The sequence below is a fragment of the Calonectris borealis genome, chromosome 27 (genome assembly GCF_964195595.1).
Source record: "Calonectris borealis chromosome 27, bCalBor7.hap1.2, whole genome shotgun sequence".
NCBI lineage: Eukaryota > Metazoa > Chordata > Aves > Procellariiformes > Procellariidae > Calonectris > Calonectris borealis.
This window is the reverse complement of record NC_134338.1, coordinates 1,560,621-1,576,436: the sequence shown is the minus strand read 5'-3', so window position 1 is coordinate 1,576,436 and position 15,816 is coordinate 1,560,621. Positions and strand designations below refer to the sequence as shown.

The window sequence follows — 15,816 nt, the reverse complement described above, 5'->3', positions numbered from 1 at the left end:
AATTACTTCATGCTGCGCCTTTCTTCTGTTTTTCTTTCTTCTATTTTCTTTTTTTACAGGACTGCTTTGCATAATATTTTATGAAACTATTGTGTTCTGGGATATATGAACATTGAAGTTGCTGTTTATAGACTGGAATAATTTTTTGAAAGATTGCTTGGGTTTTTTTTTTTTTTTTAGTGACTTGGGATCATCCGCTTCTTTTCCTGAAGCACTTAATAAAAATATTTCCATTGTCAGCATTGTATACCTGCACCAAGTCCTCCAGCACCTTGTCAAGGAAAACTTTTAAAGCAAAATAATGTTGTGGCATATGAAATGTAAAGTAGAATTGATGAGATTTTGTATAATTGGTCAACTCTATTGTACTCCTTGTATTTCTCTTCTGTTTCCTAATTCTGTTACATTTGCAGATTAAAGAATAAGGGACATAAACCCTAATTGTTAATCTGCCTCCATATTCTTGCTTCAAGAGCACTGACTATTTCTAGGAGTATCATGTGGAGAGTTGTTCATTCTAAGTGTGAAATGTCATCGTTCTGATACTGTTACTGCCCATTTTAGTTACCTAGTGATTAATTTCCATGTTTTTAATGTAAAAATCCAGAACTTCGTGAAAATGGGAGTAAGATAGATAAAATTTTAAGTCCTACTTTCAGAAAGTTTATATGTCTGGGACTTACAGTGAAACTTGGGCTTGAAGTTTTGAATTACTGCTGCTTTGAAACTGCTTTGGAGAGCAAGGTTGTGGGGGTTTTGAGGAGATTGTTTCTCTGCAGCCAGCTGAGACAAACACATTTATTTTGTAGGTGTTGCAGGAAAAAAAATTCATTGTGTGTTTTAAAACTTTTTTAGTTGTAATGCAATGTTTTGCAAAAGAGTAAATACAAGATAATATTGCATAAAGCAGCAGTATCTTGCACTAAGATTATTCTGGTATAAATCACATTTTGATGGAGTTTGAGGACTGTCCTCGGGTTTCTGTTCATTCCAGTACAAGAGTGTTCCAGTAAAGACTGAAGAGAAGGGATTTATTTGCGTACTTAATTTAGAGCAGCATAGTGATATTGCTTATCTGTTCAACTAAATGCAATGTAGCTAGACAAATGAGCTGCGTAGTGTCTTCCTTTGCTCTGTAATCGGCACCACATGTTGCATTCTGGGAAAGTTACTTTCTGCCTTAACTGCAATGCACCTGGAGATTTAGTGAAGTTAGCTATTCACATGAGACCAACAAGGGATGTTGAGTCCTACTTACGCTCTGTTTTCAAACTTAACTGTATACATATGAAAAGACTAGAATTTACGTTGAATTCTGTGTTTTATGAAAAAGTTCTATATAATAATGTTATTTATACATTTGTGTGTGTGTGCATACATGTAAAATATATGAAATCCTGATTCTGTGCAAGTGTTTGTAGGATCTTTGCCTTGTACTTAGTTACATATGAGGACTTCTTTGTGTTTTGGGTCTTGAAAACCAAATAAAATGCTAGGACTCTTGAACTATGCTATATAGTTCAATCATCACTTTAAAAAACAAAACTAAAACTTTAAGATACTCGTGGAAAAATCTCATGCTGTATACAGCACCCACATGAAAAAGAAAAAGATAAATTAATTTCCATTTCATTAAATCACTCTTTGTGTCCTGCACTGTATGTCAGCTTGGCTAAGCGCAGCTGACTCAGCCAGACTTCTGCTTTTGCAGTACTTAAAGCATGATTAGTCGTGACATTAGGGGGAGAGTGAGTGGTCGTTTTCCATTAAGGAAAGTAAACATGACTTAACTTTTTGAGCTGCTGCCAGAAAATTGAGAGTATGGAAACTAGCATTTTTCTATTTTAAACTGTTTCCTAACACTTTCGCGATAAGATTGTGGAGTTTGTTTAGAGAGACTTCCTTTTCTTTTTTTCATTGGTACAGTTTGTTTAACTGGCAGTTTGTTGTCTAAAGACAAATTAATGAATTTTAAGGCCAGAAAATACCATAAATGCTTATTCTGGTGTATATAATGAAAGGGAAGAGTAGTGAGTCCTACAGCTGTTTAAGTTGTTACAGTTAAGGTATGTAATTTAGGTCACAGAAGGACGCATATATCCTCGCAAAGATTTCCGTGTATGGAGTTGTGCTGGACCTCCCACTTGATTCAGTTGTTCCAGCCTTTAACTTATATCTTGCTTTGGACCGAAGTTTAAATTTCAGCCACTGGATCCTGAAATGCCTTTCTGTGGTAGATGAGGGAGCCTTTGACTCTCAGGTGCATATTCCTTATAGACTGTCTCCCCTAAATAAGTCTTTTAATGAAAATCTGTGTATTTTAAGACAAATCTTCTCTGGGAATTTTCACAACCTTTTACTATTGGCGTGTAACTTGCATCTAAATACATGCCGGGGGACAGTCATTTCTCTGTGACCAATAGAAAAATGTGTGCAAAATCTTCAGTGAAACATACTTCTTACCCCTCCTTTCCTAAAAAAAAAAAAAAAAAAAAAAAGGCTTATTTACTTAAAAATGTTACATGAGCTTTTGACCAGAAAAATATAAAAGGTGCGTGTGTGACATTTCAAATGGAAGCTACACTCATCATTCTTCCAGATTGTTTTGTGAACAGGAGCAAGCAATTTGATGGTCTTTCAGGTAGAGTAAAGAGCTTTTGTGGGACCATTCTTACAGATCTGCAGCTGGAACAACATGCCTCCTCTGCAGCTTACTGTTGATTGAAAACCTCTTGCTTCTGCTTTTCCATTATTCACTGTAAAGTTCATTGCTTGGATGCTTCTGTTCTCATCTTGCTTCATTGCACTCCTCTTTCCTATGGTCTGCCCAGTCTTCTCTGTTGAGTGCTCCTTCCATTTCCTTCATTTGCTTGTATTTTCATGCTGCTTCTTATTTCTGGTCAAGTAACATGATGGAGCACAGTATCTTTGTGTACCCACCTATTTCATGAAGAGTTTTAGTTATTGAGACAAAATATTGCCTTGTTTTGGTGTGTATTTCCTGGTCCCATGAGATCTGCAATTTCTTCGGGTAGGTATGTGGTCACTTACACAGCTTCAGATCTTGGACTCTGTTAATCTGTGGTTGATCTGTGTAATTGGATCTGGTAAAGCCCAGGAGGGTGTGTGTTCACGAGTCACTGTTTTGCTTTCACCTCAAAGGAAGTAGGTTATAAAGAAAGTAGTCTCTCATGTTTCTAGGTAAGAGGATGATGCGGGCTTAATCCCTTAATAAATTGGGATTCATCTCCAAACTGGGAATCATCTTCTAGACTTTTCTGTCTGAGAAGTCCTCCTGAAGGCCTGGAGGATGCTCTGTGACCAGTGTTCACTTCCAGTGGTGCTGGATAAAACATAATGGCTTACAGCTCTGAGTTTCATACAGAAGGGAGCTCACAGAAATAAGTCTCTCTGCCAGTGTTTCGCTTCTCGTTGGAGATGAGATGAAGAAGAAAGTATAGCTGCCAATATTTGAGTTTCAGAAAGACTAGTTAGGTGTTGGTGAGAGTGGTGAGTCAAGAGGCACTGACAGAAGTCCCGGTTGTCTGCCTGGTGCTCTGCAGTCTGCTTCCGATGGGCAGAGGTCCATAACCCCTACCTGCACCTAGCAGTGTAGCAGAACAGGCGAGGTCTGAATAAGCTGCAGAAACCGGTCTCCTGTGCAGCGCAGCGCCAGCGCTGGGACAGCGTGGCAGGGTTTGGTGTGGCTGTGCTGCCCCAGTGCTGGGAAAGAACAGAGTGTTCCTTTCCCTGGGGTTATCTAGTCAGCTCTAGTTGCAGGATTCTGCCTTTTAAAAATACATATATTTTTGTAAATACTGATAAGGTAGGAACAAATGTTCATATCAGAGTCAACAAGAGTAAGATGGATACTGGAGTTGGATTCTTCAGCTTGGTCTTTGCAAACTCAGAAGTAAACCCTTGTAGTGTGTGTGACTATGCTATCCAGAGTTGGAGCAGTGCTCAAATATTTTTGCAACGAGTGTGATACAAAAATCTATTTGTACTCATAGGCTTTTTAGGTGCTGCTGAGTTACTTGGGTTTAAAGCTAGAGTGCCTAGAGTACAACCTACAGTCTCCTTTTGAATTCTCACAGAGAGGGCCTGTTTTTTTTTCCTCTCACATGAGTAGGCTGTACCGGAACCAGAAGACTATACAGAATTGCTTACTTGATGTACCAATTGTCATTTTATTTCAGAGCGAGAAGCAATTGACAATTACAGCTGCTTCTTAAAGAGTACTGTCTGACAGGTAGAGGAGATCTCTGGGGTTCCTACCAATTATTTTAATAGCTTGCTTCATCCCGTGACAATATTATGTGCATATTTCCTATTTCTCCTCCTACATGGCAGCTGCAGTGAAGTATCTCTGGTGTAAACACAGCACGCACTTGCAAGCCTCAGTTTGCAGCATTGCTGCTTACCCTCATTTGATGTTGGGCTTTGCTTCTGTGTGCTAAAAATTAGGTCTTGTCTAGTTAAATTAAGAGAGATATCTGGGGAAAGTCAGAACATAATCCTAGCTTTAAATTCTCTGCTGTCTTTTCACAGGGTTACAAGCATGATTGGGCTATCTGGCTGGAGATGAATTTCTTTTAATATGTTTGGGATACAAATACAAAGGCTGTTAGCTGCACAGTGTCATAACAATGAGTTAAAACGATCAGTGACTTAGAAGAGGAAGCTTCTTCCTCCCACTGAAATTGCTGAACAAAAATATGAATCTCTAGAACCAGCAGGAAGTTCTTACATGAATCACTGCCAAAAGCCTAATACTTGGAAACGGATTTTTGCTATGCATGGTTGTTTTGCCTCTGCTGTGTTCTCTGTGTGTGTATGTGCATGTGTGTGCGTACGCACGCTGGATTTGGAAAGGGGAAAGAGGAGGTGTGGCAAGATAAGCATCAACAATAAAAGAGTGAGTCCTTTCCCAGTGCTGTAACATTTTCCTATAGGCTTCCCTGCTAGGTGAGAAATAACGGCTGCATGAGAAGCCTCCCCAATTGGCTGGTAACATAGTGGTATGATAAGTGATGTCACCCCGGCAGGCCTATTCACAAGATTGTGTTCTGGCACTTTTCTGGCTTGGGCTTTTATTCCTCAGTAGAAATGTGTGTGAGAGAGAGAGAAAATGGTGCTGGAAGGTGCTATATTCCATTTCCTTCTGCAAAACTGAGAGTCGCTTATAAATCATTACTGTTCCACTTACGAGTGCAGTCAGAGCAAAGTTAATGTAAAATTAGTTGGGGGGGAATTAGATTTCAGTACTTCTGCACAAGAGTTATGGGTTTCCGAAGAGTAGGCAAAGAGCTGCTGGAAATAGTTACACTGATGAATGCACGAGGAAGACAAATGCAGCGGCACTGAAAGTATTGTTAGTCATGAGCATTTATGAATAGGTAATTGGATGAGTGTAACAAAAAAGAAGGAAAAAAGGCACAACGGAAGAGATTTTCTTCCCAGCCTGTGTCTCTCTTAACCCTCTGACTCGGGTTTTGTGATATTGAATTCTACAAACATGGGAAGATGTCTTTTTTGCCCCAAAGCGCTTGTATGTTGTTCTTGATGTACACACCTAGTTGAGCATGCAAATTTGCGTGCATAATTGCCACACCCACTGAAAGCCAAAACAGTGCAAGCTATGCAACTTCACCGTTTACACCTTTTTCTTACCAGTTTATTTTACTATTTACCCCTTGCTAGTGAATTTGACAGTTTCTTTTTTTTTATATGTCGTTTACTTTGAATTTGTTCTCCATGTCTTAAGGATTTTTTTTTTTTTTAATTGGGCTAGAAACATGAATTGTGGTTTTGTTTTCCAGGATGAGTACTAAAAGGAGCAGCCTTCTTTATGCCACTGACTTAATATTGGCTTTAGGAAAGTCTTTGTGACTCGGTCCTCATCTGTAAAATGGAAATATTAACCTACCGTAGAAAGGTGTTAATGATGTCATTTAGAAGCAAAGGATTTCTATAATCCTTTTGTGTAAAGGTCTCAAACACCAATGATACTTTTTCGAGATTCTCAGCCAGTGTAGATAATTTTAGTGTCAGCAAATTGTAGGCTGATGTGTGCTCTCTGACCTGTTCTGGTTTGATTAGTTTTTGAAGTAGATTATATGGTATGTCTGTCTTTGCTTATAAGGCCAGATTTGATGACCCATGAAGCAATTACTAAATTTATATTCCTATAGAAGAATATTCCTATGAGACTCAAATTTGTGTGGAACGCGATGATTTTTGGTAAGCTGGTTTTGTGGGCCAAATCTTAGTGAAGCAATGAGATGATGGTCTTTAATCTTAAATTACTGGTTTGAACTGGACTGGCATGTGCGCGTGCTGAGTCAGTAAGGGTATTTTTAATCTCTGTTTTTGATAGATAAAGTGTAATGTGAATATTTCACATTCATATACAGTACAACACTGTTCTTGTTCAGTGTGATCAGGCAACGTGATTGCGGTATGAACTGTACTATGAGTAAAATCTATTGCCTTGTTTCTGCAATTAATTAATACATGTGGAGCCTCACTGGAGAGCAGTGGGTCTGTGTTCGGTGTCTGTGGATATCAACTTACCTGTGTGAACCAAACTGTGGGATTATGGCACATTCTGTCGTGCAGCATAGCTGCATACTTGTGCACTAGAATGTAGATGGTACGAAGTGGGATGACTGGTGCTGTCATGTTAAGATCCTTTCTCTTTCAGTGCATACACAGAGCCCGTTATATAATCTATTCCCTACCGCTTTTATCGGCAAGGAAATCTGCATTGTTCTCGAGGCAGAATCCAGCGGCCTTCCCAGACCTCCTATGGAGCGTGATGAAAACCTCATTGGTAAGCCTGAAATGCTTTTATCACATGCAGTGGGGCAGTGAGCCAGAAACCTAATGATGATCTCTAGAGGTTAGGCAGAGCGATTAGAATATTGGTTGGACAGAATAATTTAAACGTCCTGAAGGCTTTTATCCAATGCATCACTAAATGTCATCTTCTTTTGACTTTAAGAGAAATGGGGCTTGATTAACATTCAAATGTACTATCTGGCACCATTGGTTTCTTCCTTCGAAATGTGATTATATTCAATCATCAGCTGCTTTTTCCTTTTCCTGAAGTAAGTTTTTATGTCTTTTTGGGCAAGCTTCTAAAAGCTGGCTGAACATACTTGATTTTATCCTCTCTGCCTGAATTTGCTAGCAACCTGAAAGAACAGCTTTCAGGTGGATGAACTGTCCCATGCAGGGCTGTGTTGGCTGCAAGACCTGCTCTCTAGAGCCTGTGACATCCTCGTGCTGTCGGAGGGCTCCGCACGACAGACCGTCTGCCAGAGCTGGGTCACGCACCCGAGCTGCTGGGGGAAAGCTGTGGCAGGGTGGGTCAGGGTGGGGAAAGTTCCTACAAGGGTCCTGGAGGAGCAATGGATGCTGTCCAGCGTCCTTGCATCCGTTAAAAGAGGACTGGTTTAAAGTATCAGGAAGAGAGGCCGAGGCTTCTAGGCAGGCTGGGCACTGGGTTAGAGTTGCAGTAACCCAAGTTTGTGCTATGCCTCATCCTTCTCTGGGAGTTGTAGATTTCAGCAGGGTCAAGCAAAAGCTTATTTTCTGAAGAATGACGGTATGAAATATAAGCAGCTTTAATTCATCAACTGCACTGATAGGAGACGTGGGTCAAGTTCCTCACGTACAGGCCTTCTTTTGTGGGACATAAGTGCTGCCCAGGCCTTAGGCCAGATCTCTGCTCAGAAGTGAACCTCATTCAGACCTCTGAAGCAAATGCAAAGCTCTTCTCCAGTGTTGTGACCTCCCAAGCGATTCTGGGTTGCCATGGCCACGCAGCATATTAGTGGCAGAGAGCCTGATTCAAAGCCAGGGTGAGTCTTTCCACTGGCCTCTGCAGGCTTCAGAGCGAGGGACGGAGCACAGCAGTCTCAACTGACAGCTATTCCTTCTGTCTTCTTGTTAGTGATCTGCATTCCCCAGCCCAAAGCAGGGATTTAGTAGTGGTCTGGCACTCGGGAGCCGGCATGCTAACACGCTTCTTTCTGTGAGCTCTTACGCTGCGTTGAGTTCAGTTCTGTCTCCAGATGCTCTCCACACAGCACTCGAACATGCTGTGCTGCAATTAGTCTAGCAGGTGCCCAGCACTGCCGTTTATTATTAGCCATCCCTAATACCGTGCTGCAGATGCACATGATGCTTTGCAAAGAGAGGGATGGAGGTTCCTTGCCCCAAGCACCCGTTTGCCTTTTGTTTCTGAAACCTCTATTCCCTAGCAACTCGGTGCCTCACAATGATTTCTTCCCCACCCCATGTGTATTCTGACAGATAATTAACCTTTCAGCAGCTTGATTAACCAAGAACTACTGCGATCTACCCTTCCTGGTAAAGCAACTTCCCTAGAAAACCACACTTTTCTTGCCTCCCAACTTGATTTTTGGTTTTTGTTTTTTTTTTTTTTTTTTTAAATTAAATCAATGGACACTGATACTTCATCATGTGACCTTTGTGTGTGTTGGTCCTGCGTAACATATGAAGGAAACCCAACATCTGGCTTTTGGCTAGAGCAGATTATTATTTTGAAAGATTTTAAAAAAAAAATTACCTACAACCTAAGTAAAACTGACACCGTGTTTTCTCACAACTGTAGAGATATTTTGCTGTTACTATTTTGAATGTTTAAAAGGGAGTCTGCAGTCTTTTTTTTTTTTTGACTTGAGTGGGGGGATACTTCTTTGAGGTAAAATTTCACTCAATGCATAGATTACATTGTGTTTCACTTTGAGGATAAGTACAAGGAGATTTGGCCCAAGATGAAGGGAAATAAAATGAGTAAAATCTGTAGCTATTTGAATAGTCATATGAGCAAAGAAGAAGGTGTGATACACATTTGTAGTATTAGGATCAGCCAAGGAAATAAGGAATAGGATTTAGCCTAAAGACGCTTTTGTAAAGCATTTAATCACAGCAGCCTGGACAGCCTCATGTTTTACTTGTTAGGTTGTATTTTTTTCTATCTGTGCATATTTTTCCCTCTCTAAACATATCAGGATGGGATAACACAGATTTTTATAAGGCCCATTATACAAAAGTTGAGTATAAAGCTTGTAACAGCTGTCTATGCTGAGCTGTAGTCTCTGGCAGAGTACTGGTAGATGCATAATTTTGGATTAATCTGATGAGAAAGCAATGGTCAGCCTAATTGCAGGCATAAGTGACGGTAGACTTTCTTTAGACATTGTCTAGATTGTCAGATGCATTGGATCCAAGCAGGTTCACAAAGCAGTCTGCAGAGGGAGGGCTAGCAGCTAGGAAGCGTCTGGTGTCTCGGTGCAGGTAATGGCTGGTAAAACCACAGTACAGATGCAGTTGAGTTTCTGTCCTGCTTGTCAGTCCACTGGGAAGCCTTTGTTTTCTTCCCTTCAGCCAGTTTCTTGGTAACCATTTAAATACGGTGACATGTATTGCCACTGCCCTGCCTTTATTTTTGCTTGGCCAGGTAGCAATCAAGCAATGTGTTTGTATTGCAAAAGAAATTGCTGTTGTCTTCCCTGAGGTGCAGCTGTATTTATCCTTCCACCCCTGTCGCTCCGAGCACCTGCATTGTTCTGTCCCTTCCAAGAGGGATGTAGAGTTCCCTAGATGTAAGCAATAAGCAGTTTTTCGTTTGTGCTTTCACAGATGCTTGCAAACAACTCCAGCCTGAACAGCGTCTCATAACTATTCTGTGTCAATTAATGCCCTGATGTTGCTGTAGGCTGTTCTTTCACTGGTTGACTACTAAAATATCTCTGATTCAGAAAGGTAATTTTCCAAGAACTTTATAGGAAAAATTATAGATAGATTCCTAGATTAGAACCTCTTATGCTCTAGGTAGTAATTTTAGGGCACCTTGGGTTTCCTGAAGAAGCTAAACTCTTTCAGAGGGCTGTTGGAAAACTAGGCCGAGTGCATTGCTAGCACACATGCTGCTCTCTGCTTTCTGTATTGGCAAAGCAATACAGACCCTCACCACCATTTAAGGTTGTCTCCAGGGCTTTAAACCTCCCTGCAGCTGAGGCCCTTGTTTAGTGGCCTCCTCCCACCTCTTTCAGGGTCTCTGTCTGACAAATGAAGGGGGTGGGGAAATAAATAAATAAAAATAAAGAAGCAATACCTTCTTCCTTCCCCGATTCTCATCTCTATTTCCTTGCCATGGAACAGAGGGATGAGAACATCTCTCTCTTCCCATGTACCTGGAAATGTCATGCACAGTTTGCTGGAGGCAGGCACACTAATAGTCTAGGCCTCTGTAAGACGTCTCAAGTTGGGAATCTTAATTGCTGAGCACATTTGAAATCCTTGCTGTAAACACTTAAGGGTTTTTCCTGTCAGGATGGGCGTCTGGCCAGTGAGTTTCTATTCTGCACCCTCTCTTTAACATCAGGATCTTCAGAAAAGCTGTTCATGACAATGGTGTTGAGTGTTGGGCTGCTCCCAGCTGTTATTTCTAGGATCAGCTGCCTGACTTTCCCAATTCAGAAATCGTAAGAAAAACAAACACCATGGCAGGAAGTTGCTGCCCTCCAGCGCTGCAGCCTGGCTGTCAGACCCAATATTTCCGAAGTGTCACAGTAGATCCACCCATTCTGGTATGTGGGTCTGTTTGCACTAGCTTGCTTGTTCTGCTATGCACTCCTTGATCAGACTGGTGTCTGGGGCTGCGCTCTTGTTGAATTTATTTGCGCTTATGTGTTAATTCAGGGGTGAAGGATTTTTTTTGTTCAGCTCTACACAGAACCCGAGGGAATTATTAGGAACTGCAGGTTTCAATGCCTCCCCATCTCATATGATGGGGATGGGCTGACAGAAGGACTTGTCCAGCTGAGAGCTTCTCCTTTGCCTGTGTCTGAGCAAGCAAAGGGAAGGAGGTCGGTACAGAATGAGTCATAAACTGGATGAATTGTTCTGGCAGGGCCTGACCCTGATGTATTCAGAAGTATCCAGGCATAGCTGAATGAAATGGAATGGTTTGAAGTCCTGTGATCATCTTTGCCTAAATTAGGGTGGAGTTTTTTCAGTTGAAGTCTGGTATTTAAGTTCCTTCTGTTTCTTTACTCTATCCAAGGCTTACTCCCTCCTGTCCCCCAAGTTTTAAGGTTAGATGGCCATGCAGATGCTGTCTTGTCCTCCCACAAAAAAAGAAACCTGCATGTTTGCTACATCCAGAAAGATACCAGGCATATCAGATGTACAGCAGCCATGTTATACTGCCCGGCCTGCAACGGTCCTGGAGAAGAGAGGTCCCTCATGGTGTCTAGGGGCCAGTCATCAGAAAGGGGTGATTTGTGATGCTGAGGAGAGTGGGGAGAAGGACTCTGGCTAGTGTGATAAGTGCGTAAGAATGATCATAAGCTGGGCCCTTTTGGATAATTGATTAATTACTCTAATTTTATTAAGCAATGTATTAGGTAGGGTTCAGTGCACTAAAAACTCATTAACTGGGGCAATCAGGGACAAGCACAACGAGAACACGCAGTTTGATTTTCACAAGGGTTGCAAAACACCCTCACGTATCCACAAAACCCCTTTGAAGTCCCAAGTCATCGCATCCTGCAACCTGGAAGAGCAGCACAGCTAAACTGCTCCACCTAGTACCGTATGTCTTGCAGAAGGCCTGTCAGGACCCTGTCTTTGGAAGTTATTGGGACTTTTGCTTTGACATCTTTATGGTAAACAACTTCTTGTAAACTTTGCTTTAAAACTGTAGTGAAAGGAAGGCAGCTGTGGACGTGAGGAGAGCTGTGGGAAGAGTTCAGAGGCCTCTCAGCAGCTGAGTGATTTAGCCTGCATCCTCCATGTGAAGGAGCAGGTTAGTTTGGGTGAACGTAGCAAATGGGGACGAGTCCGTAGTCCCTGCCTGGCTTGGAATAAAGTGCTGCCGAACTGAATTCAGGTTGGAGGTTCTGACAGGGTCTGGGCAACAGGTAACACCAGAGTTAAGTAACTCCCTAAGAAAGCCACACCAACTCTTTTTAGTGTACAACGGAGCCCTGCCTCATGCACCCGCAAACCAAAACGGGAGCTGGATCTTAAGTCCTCTTTAGCAAATCTTTGGCTGTATTGTCAGTAAATGGGTTGGCAGTCTGTTGTCAACTTTGAATATTTTGTGGAGATTGGGACCACTTTTGGAACACATAATGAAACTCATAATGAAAATGTAGTTTATTTTAGTGTGCAGTATGGCTCACTGGACCATTTACCATGGCCTCATAAACAGTAGTAGGAGGACCATTGACTTAACACAGTGCTGAAAGGTAATTTTGCTGTTATGGTGATGGATACAGCACAGTAACAAAGGGAGAAAATAGTGTCTATTTATGGGTCTCTCGTCGAGATATATGAACTATAGAATGAAACATTTTCTCAGCGACAATCTGAAGAATCGTGTGAGAACCGCTGACAACTTGGACTATGGCCTGTGGTGGTGAGGTACAGAGAAGCAGAAAAGATGGATACAGCAATTACGATGAAGGCAAAGTCAGCTGACAAATTGGCCGCTTCCTTTTTTCCATTCGGTTAGGAGTGACAAATGGTTTAATTTATATTACTTCCTTACATTAAACTACAGCATGGCCAACTGCCTGGAAATTAATACAGTCTATGGATCTTGCAGATCACATTTAATATAATGTGTTTTCTTTTTAAAGGTTCGTAGTGAATTTTGCTTTTGGTTCTAGTCTGTTAGGTCCCTGAAATGTAGTGTTTGCAAGAAACCTAGTTGAAAGGATTACAGTGCAATTAAAATTCCTTATCCTTTTTCTTTTTCCTTTCTGGTGCTCCTGTGTGTAGAGTGGATTGTTTCTGTCTGGAAGATCTAATTAAGCTTGCAACACTGAAAGAGATGGTAAAGACTTAGAGGTGGCCTTTTCAATTCAATATAGGTGGAGCATGACAGCTGCATGATATCGTATTTATTTCATGTTCTTATATAATTTGCACTTGATATGACAATTTGAAATACCATAAACATAGATAGGAATGATTATTTAATGGAGTCACATTGATTTACAGTGCTGAGAATGTGGCCTGTACTTTCCAAAAATGCGATTAATCGAATCTAACTTGCTCTCTATGCAGAAGAATGCAGAGACCTTTCTCAGTATGTATTAACATTTTCATGGGCTCTGAATCAATTCTCCCAGTCAGTGCTAAAAAATAAAATCAGATGTTATTTTTAACTGTGTAATAGTGGCTACAGAAAATAGCTAGTTTCTAGGAACAGGAAAATAGTTAACAGAAACAGTAAGCATTGTTTTTATTGGATTTGGCTTCATTTTCTTCTTTAGATTTATCCACTGACACATCAATTTTTTTCTCAATGTATGTGTTTATCAAAAGCAGCCACTGATTAATCTCTGTATAAATTTTGGTCTGTGCTGTGTTGATGAGTGTTCAGCACTCTTAATCCAAGCTGGTTTGAGTACATATGCCAAATACATGCCCCCACCCCTTGCCTAGGACCTGTGTGTAGCCTTCAAATCTGACTTACGTGCTTTTTTGAGTAGATTGAAATAATGCATAGGCCTAAAGTGAGCTCCTCTTGACAGAACAGAAATCACATGTCAGCAGTTATCTGTTGAGGAAGAGGAGGCTACTCACAGAGGGGGAGGCTGATCTTGTGGATCTGGTGTCGGGTGAGGACTGAGCAGATGTGGCTTCAAAACGGGCTCGGTGAGGGGTACAGGCTGTATGAAGTGACCGAGTGCGTGCCCCTGCGAAGGATCTCTACGTGGCAGCTACAGCATTGTCGTTTCCTGCCTTTGTCCTTCGCTTTGCAAACTTTGCAGACCCATCTGCTGCGCTCTCTAGAAATCCTGCCTCTGAGCTTCCATTCTTCCGCTGTAAAATGGGTATAATGGGATTTCTTTACTCCCTTGCCTTCATTGGACTACGAAGATTTGGGCTTTGTGCGGCAGGGACTGCCGAAGACTTCAGGCACACGCAGCACCAGTGATGCCCCCGTTTCAGTTCTGTCTCGCCGCCGCTGCTAATTGACAGCAGAGTGAGTGCCTCTGTCAGCTCCTCAGGCTGAGCATATTTTGCTGTGAAACCTACTTGCATAGTCTTTGTGGCTAAACTAATACAGCGGTGTGTCTTCTGCTGCTGTTTCTGTTATTTCTCACTGACCTTGTGATTTATACAAGACCTGATGAATGATGCACATCCCAGGGCATTTACCTCAGGTTTTTTATTTAATTTATTCATTTAAGTCCAGCTTTCTACTGCGCTGGCTGAGAGCAGAAATCTCTCAGTAGTACGAAAAACAGGACAAAACCAAGGCGAAGGTAGATTTCGACAGAGCTTGCAAAGGCCTAGGCTTGATGATTGGTAACCAAGGCAACGAGGCCTCACTTGAAATAAGTACTTGCTGCAGACCCCCATTTTGTGCGGAGAGCTGGTCAGCATTAAAAATTAGAGAAGGCAAGGTAAGATCTATTAGGCAAACAAAGCCGTCGGACTATCAGAAGTGCCTGCCATCCAGCTGACTAAATTAAAGCAGGCACCACGCGGGGACGAATGTTCACTGCTGGTTTGACCATTGCCTTGCGAATGGTTAAAGAGGGTGGTATTGCTAATCAAGAAATGAAAATACAGATTGCAAGGAGAAGTTTTTATGTAAAAGTGGCCGCAGTCTGCTCTGTTTTTACACTGTAAATCTGTGGCAGAACTCAGACTGCAACTGTTGTAATCGAGGGTGCAAATGTAGCCCAAAGCCTTCACTGAATGGGAAAATTCCTACAGCTCTGATTTTAATTGCTCGATTTGACATGGGGATATACGGGAGGGAGACACAAGTGACCGTTTTAAGCCACTTTTGTGCTCCCATCATCTGTTAAAAGAGGTGGGGGTTAACAGGTATTATGGCTGCTTTAATTTACATTCGTAATGTGACGTTCTTTGGCTGATAGTCTCTTTCTTTTCACTTAATAGCCCTTCAACATGCCCTGCATCTCTCCTGGTCAACATTTAAGTTGTGATTTTAGTCTTTTAGAAAATGATCTCAGATGTGGGGGGAGGATCTCGTATGGATGCATCTGAACCAGACCTCTGTTGTGGGGTTGCTTGCAATTGCAGGGGGCTGGTCTGTGTCCCAGTCAGTCCTTCTGGTCCAGTATTCCCCAGGGCTTTTCCGCGTTTGTGTCTGGACAGTTGGATCTGCTAAGAGATGAGCTTAGTTTTGCCTCAGCGCGTATGGAAACTTTGATCCCTAGGGCTGAACCGACAACATTGTATTCATTTCAGATGAGCCGCATCCAGGACTCATGTGCTGCGGGCTTAAGCCTTAGTTGTGTTGAATCCCGTTGTAGGGGTTAAGTCGGTCACTGGCTCCAGCTCTGCAGGTAATCTTATGGCAAGGTTTGATCCTGAACATCTGTCCTGCGGAATCCCTTGCAATGCACTTGTCACGCTGCTGGACAGTGTGATCACATCCATCCGCCAGCAAAAATTTAATGTGTTGGAAGTGGACAAATCTGTTCCAAAGCTAAATGTGTCATAAACTGGACAAAGGCATTGTGGAGGGGTCTGTAGCCACAGATGTTTTTACCGCCCAGTGCTTTTAGTCACATAAAGTGAGCCCAGCCTTTTTATTGTGCAGCCATGGGTTACTTTTTGGCTGCTTCAGCACCTGGAGAGTAAGTGGGTGGATGGTTGTCTTTTGTCTTCAGCTGGGCCTCATTTCAGTGTTGTTTAAGCTGTTGAAGCAAAAATTCAGTGATCTACAATAAGCATTACATAGAGAGGGAAGTGTATTGGCAAACTGGAGCTGATCTGTGTTTG

General features: G+C 41.9%; 1 protein-coding gene across 1 annotated transcript in view; it reads left to right on the top strand.

Moving 5' to 3' along the window:
* Nucleotides 1-2,464: 2,464 nt before the first annotated feature.
* DPYSL2 (dihydropyrimidinase like 2) overlaps nt 2,465-15,816 on the top strand; it is an 82,350-nt gene continuing 68,998 nt past the window's right edge. The window contains exon 1 of the mRNA XM_075174859.1: nt 2,465-6,835. The gene's annotated coding sequence lies outside the window, so the exon portion shown is untranslated. The remainder of the gene's footprint in view (nt 6,836-15,816) is intronic.